Raw genomic sequence first — 17,102 nt, 5'->3', positions numbered from 1 at the left:
AGACTAAATGAATTATTTTCTTCTGTGTTTACTAATGAGGATGTTGGGGAAGTTCCGGAGATGATTCTCAGGGGTGATGAGTCAGATGAAGTGAAAGAAATCACTGTGATCCTGGAAGATGTAGTAAGCCAGATTGACAAACTAAAGAGTAGAAAATCACCAGGACTGGATAGTATACATCCTAGGGTACTGAAGGAACTCAAAAATGAAATTTCTGATTTATTAGTTAAAATTTGTAACCTATCATTAAAATCATCCATTGTACCTGAAGGCTTGAGGGAGGCCAATATAACTCCAATATTTAAAAAAGGCTCCAGGGGCAATCCGGGTAACTATAGACCAGTGAGCCTGACTTCAGTGCCGGGAACAATAGTGGAAACTATTCTCAAGATCAAAATCGTAGAGCATATAGAAAGACATGGTTTAATGGAACACAGCCAACATGGATTTACCCAAAGGAAGTCTTGCCTAACAAATCTGCTTCATTTTTTTGAAGGGGTTAATAAACATGTGGATAAAAGTGAACCGGTAGATGTAGTGTATTTGGATTTTCAGAAGGTGTCTGACAAAGTCCCTCATGAGAGCTTCTAAGAAAATGAAAAAGTCATGGGATAGGAAGTGATGTCCTTTCGTGGATTACAAACTGGTTAAAAGACAGGAAACAGAGAGCTAGGTTTAAATGCTCAATTTTCTCAGTGGAAAAGGGTGAAAAGTAGAGTGCCTCAGGGATCTGTACTTGGACCGGTGCTTTTCAATATATATATATAAATGATCTGGAAAAGAATACGACAAATGAGGTTATCAAATTTGCGGATGATACACAATTATTCAGAGTAGTTAAATCACCAGCGGATTGTGATACATTACAGGATGACCTTGCAAGACTGGAAGATTGGGCATCCAAATGGAAGATGAAATTTAATGTGGACAAGTGCAAGGTGTTGCACATAGGGAAAAATAACCCTTGCTATAGTTGCACGATATTAGGTTCCATATTAGGAGCTACCACCCAGGAAAAAGTTCTAGGCATCATAGTGGATAATACTTTAAAATCGTTGGCTCAGTGTGCTGCAGCAGTCAAAAAAGCAAACAGAATGTTAGGAATTATTAGGAAGGGAATGGTTAATAAAATGGAAAATGTCATAATGCCTCTATATCGCTCCATGGTGAGACCGCACCTTGAATACTGTGTTCAATTCTGGTCGCCGCATCTCAAAATTAGATATATTTCCGATGGAAAAGGTACAGAGAAGGGCAATCAAAATGATAAAGGGGATGGAACAGCTCCCCTATGAGGAAAGGCTGAAGAGGTTAGGGCTGTTCAGCTTGAAGAAGAGACGGCTGAGGGTGGATATGACAGAGGTCTTTAAGATCATGAGAGGTCTTGAACGAGTAGATGTGAATCGGTTATTTACACTTTCAAATATTAGAAGGACTAGGGGGTATTCCATGAAGTTAGCATGTAGCACATTTAAGACTAGTCAGAGAAAATTCTTCTTTCACTCAAAATACAATAAAGCTCTGGAATTTGTTGCCAGAGGATGAGGTTAGTTCAGTTAGTGTAGCTGGGTTCAAAAAATGTTTGGATAAGTTCTTGGAGGAGAAGTCCACTAACTGCTATTATGAAATCTTTTATTGCAAAGGTTAACTTGAGATCCCCAATCAGGGCAACATGGGCATTGTGTCTGGGTGGACAAGGACTGAGCACAAAAGAACCTATTGTTCCCATAAGCATTTATCCACAAAGTAATATAACGATAAGGGATTCCTTTCCTGTGAGTGAAAATAACAGGCAATTCATCACAAAATACATGATAATGTGTACTATTTAAAAACAAAATTTCATATGGTTGCCTACAAACATAAGACAGAGAGTGTTTAATCATTGGGAGGGGGAATCCTGTATCCTTACCCCCCCCCCCCCCCCCAATGTGGAATAATTGTCATAAGAGAGTGTTACCTCAGGAAACATGTCCATCCAGGAGAAAATGAGACCTTAAAGCAAACCTGAAAGTCCACGCATAGGACTAGGTGAGGAGTACTCCAGAAGTACTTCTCCTAGGAGGTTTTGCAGGCACAGGAGTCATTATGGAAGCAGGGTCAAAGGGAAAAATTTCTGGAACTGTTCTGCAGCACCATTATATGGTTGGGAACAGTGCTATAGTTTCCATGAAGGTGATCTAAGGAACTTAGTAAGTTTGGTACCTTCTTTCCGGAAACCCAGGAACAAGTTTTGGTACTTAGATGCGCAGAACTCTGTGTGGAAGCCATCAAGAGGAGATTCTGATGTGATTGAAGTAAGCTGTAAGGAGAATCGCTCCAGTTTCTAGTACAGCGCAATAAGCCTAGACTCAAGACCCTCAGGTTGAGATTCCGGAGAGATGCCTTGCCAGACTTGCTGATTGTAGTACCTAAAAGGAACATCAATATGCAAAAGAACAATGTCCTGCATAAACCAGCCATGGTACAGAACCAAGATTACACCAGATTGTTGAGATGGAGAAAATCCGGATGTGGATCCTTAGGCCGACCGACCCGAAGGAACAGTCGGTAGGCAGAACTCCCACTGGGCAATTGGAGCTTCACCTGGAAACCCGTGACTCCTCCAGAGGAGCTGTGGGAGCCCGGGTTGCTAGGACTTAGGAGTCTTTGCCCTGGAAGCCCGAGGTCCCCCCAGGAGGAGCCTGTAGGGACCCGGGCCGCTGGGACTTAGGCGAGAACGAAGAAACCCAGGAGTGGAATCCGGACTGGAGTCTGGGCAGGCGGCAAGCAAGCAGCAGTCGGGGTCACGAACCAGGGTCAAGGCAGGCTGAAGACAACAGGAGTCGAAGTCACGGACCGGAGTCAAGGCAGGCTGAAGAGAAGCAGGAATCGCAGTCACGGACCGGAGTCAAGGCAGGCTGAAGACAAGCATGGTCAAGCTATCTGAGGTCAAGGCAGGAGACAGGCAAGCGGAGTCAGGCAAAGCGGAGTCAGGCAAAGCGGAGTCAAGCAGGAAACAGGCAATCCAGGAATGCAACTCAGAGCTACCAGAAGTAGTGAACCTCGTTGCAAGGCAAGGAAGGCTAGGAACTGCAGGGCTTAAATAGCCCTGCAGCGTCTGACGTCAGAAACGGGAGGAGCCGAGTTTTCCCGCGCGGGTCCCCTTAAAAATGAAGGTCAGCCGCGCGCGCGCGCCTGGGGGCGGGGCTAGCCGCGAGAGAACACCGGCGGCAGTGAGGGAGCTGGCGCATGGCGTCTGAAGGCCCTGTAGAGCCGCAGGGGGTCGGAGCGGCAGGAGGAAGCAGCGGCTGAGGTCCCGAGTCCGCGGAACGCGGGAGGAAGCAGCGGCTGAGGTCCCGAGTCCGCGGAACGCGGCAGCTCTCCGGGACCCGAAGAGAAGGTAAGGCCTCGGACGCCACGGTGGCGACCGAGACCGCAACAGTACCCCCCCTCTTACGCCCCCTCCGCCGAGGGCCAGGTTTCCTGGGATGGTCCAGATGAAATTGAGTTAGCAAGGATTTGTCCAAGATGTTCCGAGCTGGTTCCCAAGAGTCCTCCTCGGAACCGCACCCCTCCCATGCCAGCAGGTATTCCCAGCGACGGGCATGGAAGCGAATGTCCAAGACTTCTCGTACCTGATACGTAGTCTCCGTAGACGTAGGAGATGATAGTGCATCAGTGGAAGGATGGTGGTACCGGGACAGTACCACCGGTTTCAGCAAAGATATGTGGAACACGTTATGGATGCGAAGTGATGACGGAAGACGAAGTCTGTAGGATACTGTACCAATACGCTCTGCAACTTGAAAAGGCCCGCAGTATCGAGGGGCCAACTTACGAGAACGGTTAGGTAGCTGGAGATTCCGAGTGCTTAACCACACCTTGGTACCTGGCAGAAAAACTGGCGCTGGTCGTCGATGACGGTTGGTATACTGCTGGGACTTTCTTGCTGCCGTAGCCAGTTTGAGTTGAATCCCCTTCCAGAGATGATGCACTTGACGTGCTGTGGTTAAGGCAGCAGGTGATGGAATAGAAATAGGAAGTGGCAAAGGCGGTCTTGGGTGACGTCCATAGACGATCTGGAAAGGGGTTTGTCCTGTGGCAGCATGGGTATGATTGTTGTAGGCGAACTCTGCCCAAGGCAGGAGAGAAACCCAGTTGTTTCCTTTTTCGGAGATGAAACTGCGGAGGAAAGTTTTAAGAGTGCGGTTTGTGCGCTCTGTCTGGCCATTAGTCTGGGGGTGAAAGGCCGTGGACAAATTTAATTGGACCCCAAATTTCCTGCAAAGGGCACGCCAAAAACGAGCCGTAAACTGTGGCCTCGATCCGATACGATACTCTGTGGTAGTCCATGAGCCCGGAAGACGTGGAGAGTAAACAGAAGTGCGAGTTCAGGTGCAGAGGGCAGCTTAGGCAAAGGTACCAGGCGAATCATTTTAGAAAAACGATCTACGGTTACCCAAATCACCGTATTACCTTCCGAGGGGGGCAGATCCACTACAAAGTCCGTGGCTATGTGGGACCAGGGTTCCACGGGAATAGGCAGCAGCTGCAGGAGCCCCCAGGGCCGACCACTAGGCGGTTTTTGTCGGGCACATACTGGACATGAGTCGACATATACTCGGACATCTTGTCGCATTCGAGGCCACCAGTAATATCGGCTAAGCAGATCGAGCGTCCTTTCCCTGCCGGCGTGACCCCCAGAAAGAGAGTCGTGGGCCCAAGCTAAGACCCTTCTGCGGTCTTTGTGGGAAACCACCACTCGTCCTAGGGTGGAAACTGTGGTGCTGGCTAACTGGATTTTAGCGGGATCAATAATGTGTTGTGGGAGGTCTTCCTTCTCCTCCTGCATTTCATAACGGGAGAGCGCTTCAGCCCGTACATTCTTCAAGGCGGGCCGGTACTTCAGTATGAAATTGAAACGGTTAAAGAAAAGGGACCAACGTGCTTGTCGAGGATTAAGACATTGGGCCTGGTTAAGGAACTCCAGGTTGTTATGATCTGTATAAATTGTAACCGGATGAAGGGAGCCCTCCAACCACTGTCTCCACTCCTCCAGTGCAAGTTTGACCGCCAGCAACTCCTTATCCCCAATGCCGTAATTGCACTCGGCTGACGAGAATTTCTTGGAAAAATAGGAGCAGGGTAGGAGATGTCCGGAGTTAGAGACTTGCGAGAGGACCGCTCCCACAGCGATGTTAGAGACATCGACCTCGACAAAGAATGGCCGTGTTGGATCTGGGTGCCGTAAACAGGTATCTTGGAGAAACGCCTTCTTTAATTGTTCGAAAGCCTCACAAGCTCCCTCAGGCCAATGGCGAGTGTTTGCTCCTTTCCGAGTTAGCGCGGTTAAAGGTGCCACCAAGCGAGAGTACTGGGGAATAAAGTGTCTATAGAAGTTAGCAAACCCCAAAAAACGTTGCAATGCTTTTAGCCCCTCGGGTCGGGGCCACTTCCTGATGGCGGATACCTTGCTGGGGTCCATCCAGAAACCAGTAGATGACACTATATACCCGAGGAAGGGTAACGACTCTTGCTCAAAGAGACATTTTTCGAACTTAGCATACAAATGGTGGTCTCGTAAGATCTGGAGTACTTGTCTCACATGTTGCCGATGGGAGGCAAGATCCGGGGAGTGTATGAGAACGTCGTCCAGATAGACAATCACGCAGGAGTGCAATAAGTCACGCAGAATCTCATTCATCAAGTGCTGGAATACAGCGGGAGCGTTGCACAGTCCAAACGGCATCACAAGGTATTCATAATGGCCGTCCCGGGTGTTGAACGCCGTCTTCCATTCGTCCCCGGGGCGGATTCGGACCAGATTGTATGCGCCGCGGAGGTCCAATTTAGTGAAGACTTGGGCACCTTGGAGTCTGTCCAACAATTCCGGAATGAGAGGAAGCGGATACCAGTTCTTCTTGGTGATAGCATTGAGCCCATGGTAATCAATGCAAGGCCGCAAGGCTCCATCCTTTTTTGCAACAAAAAAGAAACCTGCTCCGGCGGGGGACTTGGAAGGGCGTATGAAGCCCTTGGCCAGATTCTCGGTGATGTATTCGGACATAGCCCGGGTCTCTGGCTGAGACAAAGGATACACTCGTCCTCGGGGGGGAGTAGTACCTGGAAGCAACTCTATCGCACAGTCAAAAGGTCGGTGTTGCGGTAACAACTCTGCTTTTTCCTTGGAAAAGACGTCCAAAAAGTCAGCATACGGAGCCGGTAATACCGGCGAGGTGTGAGCCAGCGGAATCCGTTGGAATCTTTTCGCTTGGAGGCAGGATTGAAAACACTCAGAACTCCACTGGGTAATCTGAAAATCCTTCCAGCGAATCACAGGAGAGTGTTTCTGAAGCCAGGGTAACCCAAGAACCACCGGATGTACAGCTCTCTCCAACACAAGCAACGAAATCTCCTCTGTGTGTAATAAGCCCGTCTGCAAAATCAACGGTACGGTCTCGGAGGAGATGCACCCCGACAAAGGGGTACCCTGAATGGAGGTTACCCGCAAGGCAGGAGACCTGGAACGCGTAGGGAGATTCAGCTGTTGCACCAAATCCTTAGTAATGAAGTTGCTTCCAGCCCCGGAGTCAACTAGGGCTTGCGTGAGGAAGGAACCGCCAGGATATTCCAGGGTTACCGGTATAGTACATTGAGGAGCAGGGCTAAGGCAGCCTAGGGGACACTCCTCCCTTACACCTAGGCGCGGGAGTTTTCCGCCCGTTCTTTACACTGTGCAAGGTAGTGGCCCTTTCCGCCACAGTACAGGCACAGCCTCAAGTCACGGCGTCGCTGTCTTTCTTCGGGTGACAAAGACGAACGGCCCACTTGCATGGGCTCGTCAGAGGCAGTTGCTGGTGAAGGTGCAGTTCCCCGCGACCCCGAACTTGAATTCGAGAACCTGGGAGTCACGGACGTCGAGCGTCGGAAAGGGCGCCCCTCTTTCGCCCTCTGCTGCAAACGCCGATCAATTCGACCCGCTAAGTCAATCAGAGAACTCAGGGTCTCCGGCAGATCCCGAGCCGTTAGCTCGTCCTTAATACGACCGGCCAAGCCCTCCAGGAACACGCCCCGGAGAGCCTCATCCTGCCAGCCTACCTCATGGGCGAGGGTGCGAAATTCCAACGCGTAGTCTGCCAAAGTCCGCGATCCTTGCCGGAGCTGGAGTAACTCTGAAGTAGCGGAGGCCTGGCACGCTGGCTCATCAAAGGCCGCTTTGAACTCTTCCACAAAACGGTTCAAATCCCCCAGGGCAGGATCATTATTCTCCCACATGGGGGAAGCCCAATTCAGGGCCTGTCCATCCAGAAGGGCAAAAATGTACACCACCTTGGTGCCATCAGTAGGGAACTGGTTGGGCAGTAGTGCAAAGCGCACATACCATTGGTTTAAGAACCCTCGACACGCCTTGGCATCCCCGGCATAGCGAGAGGGTGCAGGGAGCTGCGTAGGGGACTGGAGGGTTACCAGTGGTGCAGGTACGGGTGCTGGTACTGGAACAGGCGCGGGCGGCTCGGTATCCATGCGAGACGCCAGCCGCTCTACTGTAGCAGCCAGGGAGTCCAGGACTTGCTGTTGCTGAACCAACCGCTGGGCCAAACCCGGAATGGCCTGTAGCCCGGCGAGGTCTGCCGGATCCATGGCCTTGCAAACTGTTGAGATGGAGAAAATCCGGATGTGGATCCTTAGGCCGACCGACCCGAAGGAACAGTTGGTAGGCAGAACTCCCACTGGGCAATTGGAGCTTCACCTGGAAACCCGTGACTCCTCCAGAGGAGCTGTGGGAGCCCGGGTTGCTAGGACTTAGGAGTCTTTGCCCTGGAAGCCCGAGGTCCCCCCAGGAGGAGCCCGTAGGGACCCGGGCCGCTGGGACTTAGGCGAGAACGAAGAAACCCAGGAGTGGAATCCGGACTGGAGTCTGGGCAGGCGGCGAGCAAGCAGCAGTCGGGGTCACGAACCGGGGTCAAGGCAGGCTGAAGACAACAGGAGTCGAAGTCATGGACCGGAGTCAAAGCAGGCTGAAGAGAAGCAGGAATCGCAGTCACGGACCGGAGTCAAGGCAGGCTGAAGACAAGCGTGGTCAAGCTATCCGAGGTCAAGGCAGGAGACAGGCAAGCGGAGTCAGGCAAAGCGGAGTCAGGCAAAGCGGAGTCAGGCAGGAAACAGGCAATCCAGGAACACAACTCAGAGCTACCAGAAGTAGTGAACCTCGTTGCAAGGCAAGGAAGGCTAGGAACTGCAGGGCTTAAATAGCCCTGCAGCATCTGACGTCAGAGACGGGAGGAGCCGAGTTTTCCCGCGCTGGTCCCCTTAAAAACGGAGGTCAGCCGCGCGCGCGCGCCTGGGGGCGGGGCTAGCCACGAGAGAACGCCGGCGGCAGTGAGGGAGCTGGCGCATGGCGTCTGAAGGCCCTGTAGAGCCGCGGGGGGTCGGAGCGGCAGGAGGAAGCAGTGGCTGAGGTCCCGAGTCCGCGGAATGCGGGAGGAAGCAGCGGCTGAGGTCCCGAGTCCGCGGAACGCGGCAGCTCTCCGGGACCCGAAGAGAAGGTAAGGCCTTGGACGCCACGGTGGCGACCAAGACCGCAACACCAGATGGCATGGGCGCAGTGAGGAGTGACAGTGGTTTAGAAAGCGAACATTTATTTATATGCGAGTGAGAGTAACGGGTACCCGAGAAGTTTCAGGGAAAGTCTTGGAATGCACTTGGGTATGAGATAAAAGGTAGTAGAGAGAGACTGGAAATGTAATTACCAAGAACACCCAACATGCAATAATATACTTATAGTAAGGTTTATAGAAAGAAAATTCCGGTTGCAAAAATGTACTGATCGGGGAATAAATTATACAACATGCACTTAGAAGCTGTTGCTGGAAGTGGGTTAGAAATGGAAGATGTTCAGTCATAGGACTAGTTACTTCGAGAACAACCTGTTCTTCTTGTTCTGGGGTTGGCACAGTCATGTCACTTCTTGGAATAACATCATTGTCTTGAGTGGTGGGGGTGCTTGGCAGTGTCGGTCCCTCCTGTCTCATCTGCGTCAGTGGAAACTGTGGATTCAGTAGAGGCTGGGGTTCGAATGGAGGCACTTGCACCAGAAAACCCCAGTGTCTCGGATACCAGCTTGACATTTCTAATAGATACAACTTTCCTGTTCTTTGGATCCTCAGAGTCAGAAAGTAACAGTCTGGAGGTACCTAGAAGTTCTGTAACTATAAAGGGTTTAGAACAGTATGGTTCTAATGTGCCATGAACATGCATTTTGCTCAATACTACAGAACCAATCGGAAATGGATTTGGATTCTGTGGGACTTAGTTGGAGGTAACCATCACCTTCGTGGACCCCATGTTTTCTAGCATTGAGAACCCAAAGAGAGACATAGCAGGTGCTTCATGATTGTCAGTTATGGTACTATTTAGCCAGATTTGTATCTCCGGGAGATTATAGTACCAATCTTTGGGATTAGTTTTTAAGGCAAAAATTTGCAGACTGCTCTTAACCTCACCATTCACCCGTTCTACCATACTGTTAGATTCTGGATGGTGGGGGTACGAGAACTGATGGGTAATGGAGTAATTGGCACAGAAGTTTTCAACCTCTAGATTTTTGAAGGCTGGACTGCCATATGTGCAGAGAAACTGAAAAGACAAAATACCAAAAACAATAGCAAGATGATTAAAAGTCACTGCTGCTGTAAGGCGTTTCTGTGCAAAAAGGAAAATGAAGACCGAAAAGGAGTCTAGCACCACTAAGATATGTCGGTAGCCACACAAAGAAATAAGTGGTCCAATGTGATCCATATAGACTACCTGTGCTGGTCTTATCCCCCGTGGAAGTGTTCCTTCCACATATGGGGGTCCAGTCCATTTAGGGTTTGTATGCTGACATGCTATACAGTCGCAAACCAGTTTCTTAGCCTGATTTCTGGTTAAAACCCCATCTGAGTGATGAGACAGAGTTGCTGCATTTAAATGTAAGGAACCATGTCGGGTGAGTTGTGCCCGTACAGTGGTTTCTTGCTGATAAGCCACTCTTTTGGCAGCCTCATCTACCATATTATTAAAATGAGCATACCACCCTTCTGCCCGGTAAGCTGGCACATGTAAAACCTTTACCGGGACTGTAAAGGTTTGGAAGAAGACAATATCAATCTCCAGTGTGCTCTGTGTGTTACTGGCTTGCCAGTAACATCTAAAAAGTCATTGTTTTCCAAGACTTTCATGTACACGTTGTATCCAGAGACAACATATGTGGAATCTGAACAAACCAGTATGGATCTTCCTGTGTCCAAATTGGTCATGTGTTCAATATGTATTAATACCTTTTGAAATGCAATAAGTTCAGCTTCTTGAGCTGACATGTCTCCTAATGGCCAAGTGTGTGTGTCTAATACTTTCCACTGTTATTAGGAGTTAAAATTAGATTGGTCGCTCCCACAAAGAAGAATGTGAGATAGTCAGTAGATGGGGTAGCAGACCCATTGGTAAAAATGACCATCTGTACTTGTCTAGAGTTAGGGGGGGAGCATCTGGTCAGGTTGAGGATCTCAGGGAACCTCCTCACTTACTAACTCAATGCCTGAGTCTGCAAGACCATTTTGATAATGGACTTGTACATCGTCCCTATACTGATAGCATGCCATTGCACCCAGCGAGTGGTGATAGCCCTGCTTTCAGGTAGGGAGTGCCAAGTTACTGTTTTCAGTTGTGGTATACCAGTGTAACGGTGTATACATTTACCTTGTGCCAAAGTAGAAATTTTGGATAGCAATATCGGACAGCTGTTAAAGTGCGCTCAACTATATTAAACTTTTTCTCTGGTAGAGAGAAAATGAGTGTAATATAACAAATAGTTTGGGACTCATCATGATACTTATTGTAGTTAAAAAAAGGTGAGTCAGAAACCTGAAGGACAAGGTCCAAATCCTTTACAGGGTTTCAATGTGCTAAAGGAGCAGAATTTTTTATAGCCTCCTGGAGTGCCCGAAGGCATTCCAAATGTAAAGTAGTCCAGTCCCTAGCTACCAATGCATCGCCTTTTAATAGATCATATAAGGGTTTCGCTAGTGCAGCAAAATTTGGTACCATTTTATGGGCAAAATTGAAATTTCCCATTATAACCTGTAACTGGTGCGAAGTGCGTAGTTCAGGAAAGGAAATTACTTTTTCTTGGAGTGTGGGGGATAGTGTAGCTCTTGCCACCATAATTAAAAACCCCCAAAATTTTACTTCCTCAAATACTATTCTCACTTTGGCAAAATTTACCACTAATCCCTCTTCCCCCAGAACCCGTATCAGTTCAAACACTGTCTGCCAAAGTACCTGCAGTGTATCGAAAGCCAAATATATATCATCAACATATGGTTTGGCATTATCAATGTATTGTCATTGAAGGATCTCTTCAACGGCTGCTGAAAATAATATGCGGGAATTTTTAAATCCCTGGGGGAGTCTCGTATATTGATATTGCTTTCCCCAGAACATAAATGCAGTTAACGGGGAGGAGCTCAAGTGTATATTCCAGAACCCATTAGCTAAATCTAAGGTGGATTTCTAGGGCAAGGCAAGTTATCAATCATTGATGCTGTATTGAGGGTCTGTGCTACCACAGTTTCAGAGGATGTACTACACTGAGGGTAATTTTATACTATGGTTCTCTTATACCAAGTAATTATATCAACAAAAGAGAACTCACGAACTCACAAAATACAATCTCAAATGTATAATTTATTAATGAAATATATAAAATAGATCCTGTCTAGACAATAATTACTATCTAACACAGTCATTCATCCATACCACAATCATATCACAATTGCAACCATACCACACCTATAAAAACATCATGTTCATAATGTAAAAATCCCAACACCAATGTGTAACACTTATTTTTAAAGCACAATATCAAATATCTATTGCAGTATCATCTGCTATAATTCTAATAACGTTTCACAATGTATAACAATGGTGATGTGACATATCTCTGTGTATGTTAGAACCTGGTATTCTCAAGTTCCAGCATTACCCACTATACTTTTCCGATTATTACAACCAAAAACGGTGACATCGTCCGCTGGACCTGCCCGACAAGGACTCCTTGTTTCGCCCGATTCATCTGGGCTTCATCAAGGATATTTTCATCACTGTTGTCTCAAATGCAACCTATATTAAATACATCCATCAATATAGATAATAACCCACCATTGTTACCCTTAAAACCCACCTCCTCTCCAAGAATTAAATATAGAAAGGATCTACCTTTACAAAGCATCTAAATTTTATAGTGTTTAAGATGTGCAACCTCCGTTGCCGGATTGAAGTGCTTTATAATTCATTCGATTTTCCAAGTATAGACAAAACGTTTCACAATTCAACATCATTTCGCTAATTCCAGGGACCACCCCTGTAACCAAAAAATAGCGAAAAATACAATTTAATACCAGCTCAAAAATATCAGACTAAAGCGTTCAACCGACTACATACTCACATTTACTCCGGAACTGATGACATCACGTATAACGGCATGATGTAAAGCCAAGAACCTGAATGTAAGTTTTATAATGCCACTCATTAAATCCTTAACTGGTCTTACAATTAAACAATGTCCTCGATCATTGTCCCATGCAACAAACCTTCAATGTCCACTATGGTAGCAATTATTGATAAACCAATCATATACTCACAAAAAGGCTTGCCATTCAATTGGATCATTAAGTCCGTGGGGTACACTTCTCTGCCAATCAAAGATGAATCTTTGCTCTACCCTTCTCAGAACAGCAGCCAAATCACCTCCCCGCTGCAGAGTTACTCTTTTGATGACAAAAAATCGTAATTCTTCAATCTCATGTTTAACATCTAACCAGTGTTTTACCAAAGGAGCATTTATTTTCTCCATTCTAATCCTGCTCTTATGTTCGATAATACGAAATTTTATAGAACAAATAGTTTGTCCTATATAAATTAAAGAGCAAGGACACAAAATTGCATATACCACTCCTGCTGATTCACAAGTAAACTTATCTGGAAGAATATATGGCCGTTTTAAATTGGGATGACAAAACTGTTGTATCTGTAAAACATGAGCACAAACCGAGCAACTTCCACACTTCAATTGCCCCACCATATTTTCATCACTATTAGGAACATTGTTAGGTGTCCTAAGATTGTCCCATAAATTATTTTGTTTTTTAACGGCAAAAATTGGACTTTCTTCAAAAACTTTTAAAGGGGACAACACCTTCCAATGTTTTTTAATCACATCTCTGATTTTAGAAGATTTAGAGGAGAATGGAATGGAGCAAATAGTTCTAAATGGAGATTCCTTATGTGCTTTAATTAATAAATTGTCTCTATTCGAGTACAATGCTCTTTTATAAGCTTTTCTAATAACTGATTTGGAATTAGCGAAATGATGTTGAATTGTGAAACGTTTTGTCTATATTTGGAAAATCGAATGAATTATAAAGCACTTCAATCCGGCAACGGAGGTTGCACATCTTAAACGCTATAAAATGTAAATGCTTTGTAAAGGTAGATCCTTTCTATATTTAATTCTTGGAGAGGAGGTGGGTTTTAAGGGTAACAATGGTGGGTTATTATCTATATTGATGGATGTATTTAATATAGGTTGCATTTGAGACGACAGTGACGAAAATATCCCTGATGAAGCCCAGATGAATCGGGTGAAACAAGGAGTCCTTGTCGGGCAGGTCCAGCGGACGATGTCACCGTTTTTGGTTGTAATAATCAGAAAAGTATAGTGGGTAATGCTGGAACTTGAGAATACCAGGTTCTAACATACACAGAGATATGTCACATCACCATTGTTATACATTGTGAAACGTTATTAGAATTATAGCAGATGATTCTGCAATATATATTTGATATTGTGCTTTAAAAATAAGTGTTACACATTGGTGTTGGGATTTTTACATTATGAACATGATGTTTTTATAGGTGTGGTATGGTTGCAATTGTGATATGATTGTGGTATGGATGAATGACTGTGTTAGATAGTAATTATTGTCTAGACAGGATCTATTTTATATATTTCATTAATAAATTATACATTTGAGATTGTATTTTGTGAGTTCGTGAGTTCTCTTTTGTTGATATAATAACAGTTTCAGAGGAGGCATTAAGGAACCGATAGTCAATGACCATACGGGTCTTTCCCATTTGGTTTGGGTACTGAGAGCAGAGGGGAATTATATTGAGAATATCCCTCTTTTAAAACCCCTTGAGCTACCTTCTGAGTAACAATCTCATCAAGGTCATCCCATAATGTTTTGTGTACAGGGTACTGTTTCTGGGGATTAAATGGTTTAGTTAATGTGATTTCTATTGGCTTGGGGATGTGAACTAAACCCGTATGTGTGGGATAAAGTTGAATAACCCCTAATATAAGCCATTCCTTAAATCTCTTTTCTAGTTCTGCTTCCCCTATAGAGGTTTTGAACTGGGGTGATATTGAAGCTTTAACTGCCTCAAACCCATATGCTGGGTCTTCCCTCATCATGGAGGGGAGTACCAGTACATCAGCTGATGAGAAGTAGACCAAATATGGGTCTTCTTCATCAAATAAAAAAGTTACCTTTATGATGTGAGGTCCTTTGAAATGTAAATGTGGTGAAGAGAATTAAAAATAAAATAATTAATTTGAAGGGGCTGTGTAAGTGCCAGTGATGCCTGCATTGAGTAAAGTGCTTGGGAACCATAGCAACGGGTATCCAGGGAAGCTATTACCTTAACAACAGAGCATTGGTCATCTGCTCACTGTAACAAAGTTTAAAATAATGCTACAAATTATAGCCAAGTTGCTATTTTGTTTGGAAAATTGGTATAATTGGGAATGCATTTAAATTGGTTAATAAGTTTCCTTTTTACTAGTCTCTTGAACCAAGGGTTTTTTTTTTTAAAGATTTCTGTTAATTGCAAATCTATCCCAAGTAAACACATCAAGCTAGGTTGAGAGAACCTTGCCCAAATCTCATCTTGGAGTGAGTTTCCTCACTCCAAAGGCCAACAAATCTTCACAAGAGACCACTGTTCTGTTCGTAGGTATCACGTAGAATGTCAAAGTGGCCCCTAACCCCCTACCCTCTTACCTAATAGAGATGTGAATCGTGTGATCGATCGTCTTAACGATCGATTTTGGCTGGGGGTGGAGGGAATCTGATCATCGCGGTTTTTGGGTTTTTTTGTTTTTTAAATCGTTTAAATCGTAAATCGGGGGAGAGCGGGAAAACCGGCACACTTAAACAACCCTAAAACCCACACCGACCCTTTAAAATAAACCCCCCACACTCCCGAACCCCCCAAAATGTTTTAAATTACCTGGGGTCCAGTGGGGGTTCCCGGTGTGATCTTCCATTCTCGGGCCACGGCTGCGTTAATAGAAATGGTGACGGCACTACCTTTGCCCTGTCATATGACAGGACAAAGGTAGCGCTGGCGCCATTTTGGTTCCTGTCCCCCGACGTCATGAGCGCAGGAGATCGCTCCCAGACCCCCGCTGGACCTCCAGGGACATTTGGCCAGCTTGGGGGGGCCTCCTGACCCCCACAAGACTTGCCAAAAGTCCAGCGGGGGTCCGGGAGCGACCTCTTGCACTCGTTGCCATATTGCAAAATGGCGCCGGCCATATGGCCGTATGGACGGCGCCATTTTGCAATATGGCAATACAGCCATACGGCCGGCGCCATTTTGCAATACGGCAACGAGTGCAAGAGGTCGCTCCCGGACCCCCGCTGGACTTTTGGCATGTCTTGTGGAGGTCAGGAGGCCCCCCAAAGCTGGCCAAAAGTCCCTGGGGGTCCAGCGGGGGTCCGGGAGCGATCTGCTGCGCTCGTGACGTCGGGGGACAGGAACCAAAATGGCGCCTGCGCTACCTTTGCCCTGTCATATGACAGGATACCACAAACCTGGCAATCTACTCATATATCACAAACCAATTAGTATTCAATAAATATATAGTGACATATATCTAATTTTAAATCTTTATTAGTGAAAATCTCATAAAACACATCCCAAAAATTATGTTTCCATATTACCCCAAACAATAAACATTTAAAAATTCATCACACCCATGCATATCACATTCACTCTTTATATCACTCAGACATATCTTCCTTTTTCTTATTCATAAAAACTCTCATAATTTAAATTAAACATAAATGTAAACCTTTTCACATAATATTATCAATTCTAAATACAATCTTTTTACAAGCAGAAAGAGTTCTATTGCATAAAGAATTTTTCTCCGTTACAAAAATGCCAATCCTTTCAATCCTTCTTTATCTTCTCCTTTCAATCCTTCTTCATCTTCTCTCAACATGTTTTGCCTTCCCTCAGGCTTCTTCAGGAGAATTTCTGAGGAATCTCCTACTGCTCAAATCCTCAACATCTATCCAAAGGGTTTTTCATCTATAACATTTCATAAATTTAATTAATACCTTCAAATTACATTTTTATTTCTACTTTGTAAGTATTTATCACAAGCTATTTTACCTGAACGTTCCAAAAACCTTTTCTCAGACGTACAGCCAAACACATCCCCGACTCTTGTTTCCCAGCTTCTTACTTATCAAAATTAAAAAACACTTCATCTCACATAATATAAACCTAAAATGAAGTAAATCAGGATAACTTAAAGAAATCTTTTCTTCTCTTAGAAAACTTCTTTCAACATACGCAATAAAAAGGAAACCTTACCTTTTCAATCTTCAACAAAAACTCCACCATCATAACTCAAAGAGACGCCGCCATCGAGTGAATCAATGGAAGTATACCTTACGTCTTCTCCCGTACTTTTAAATCTCTTAGCACCAATCAGAAAGGACTTACTCAACAAGTCTCCACCCCTTTAATTTGCCTGCCAAATTCAATCAACACAGCACTGTTTTACTAAACATTTCAACCAGAGCTAGCTCTTAAAATTTAAAAACATGCTACCCAGTCTATTTTATCATTAAGTCCTTTGGGCCACAGAGTTCCCAATGTAAAAATCCATCGCTGCTCCATACGCAGCAATGTTTTATTCACATTTCCTCCATGTCTGTTATGTACCTTTTGTAATACAAAAAAACGAAGTTCTTCTACTGTGTGCTTGTATTCACGCCAGT

This window comes from Rhinatrema bivittatum, chromosome 3 (assembly GCF_901001135.1).
Source record: "Rhinatrema bivittatum chromosome 3, aRhiBiv1.1, whole genome shotgun sequence".
NCBI classification, from domain to species: domain Eukaryota; kingdom Metazoa; phylum Chordata; class Amphibia; order Gymnophiona; family Rhinatrematidae; genus Rhinatrema; species Rhinatrema bivittatum.
Note: the sequence above shows the minus strand (reverse complement) of the source record.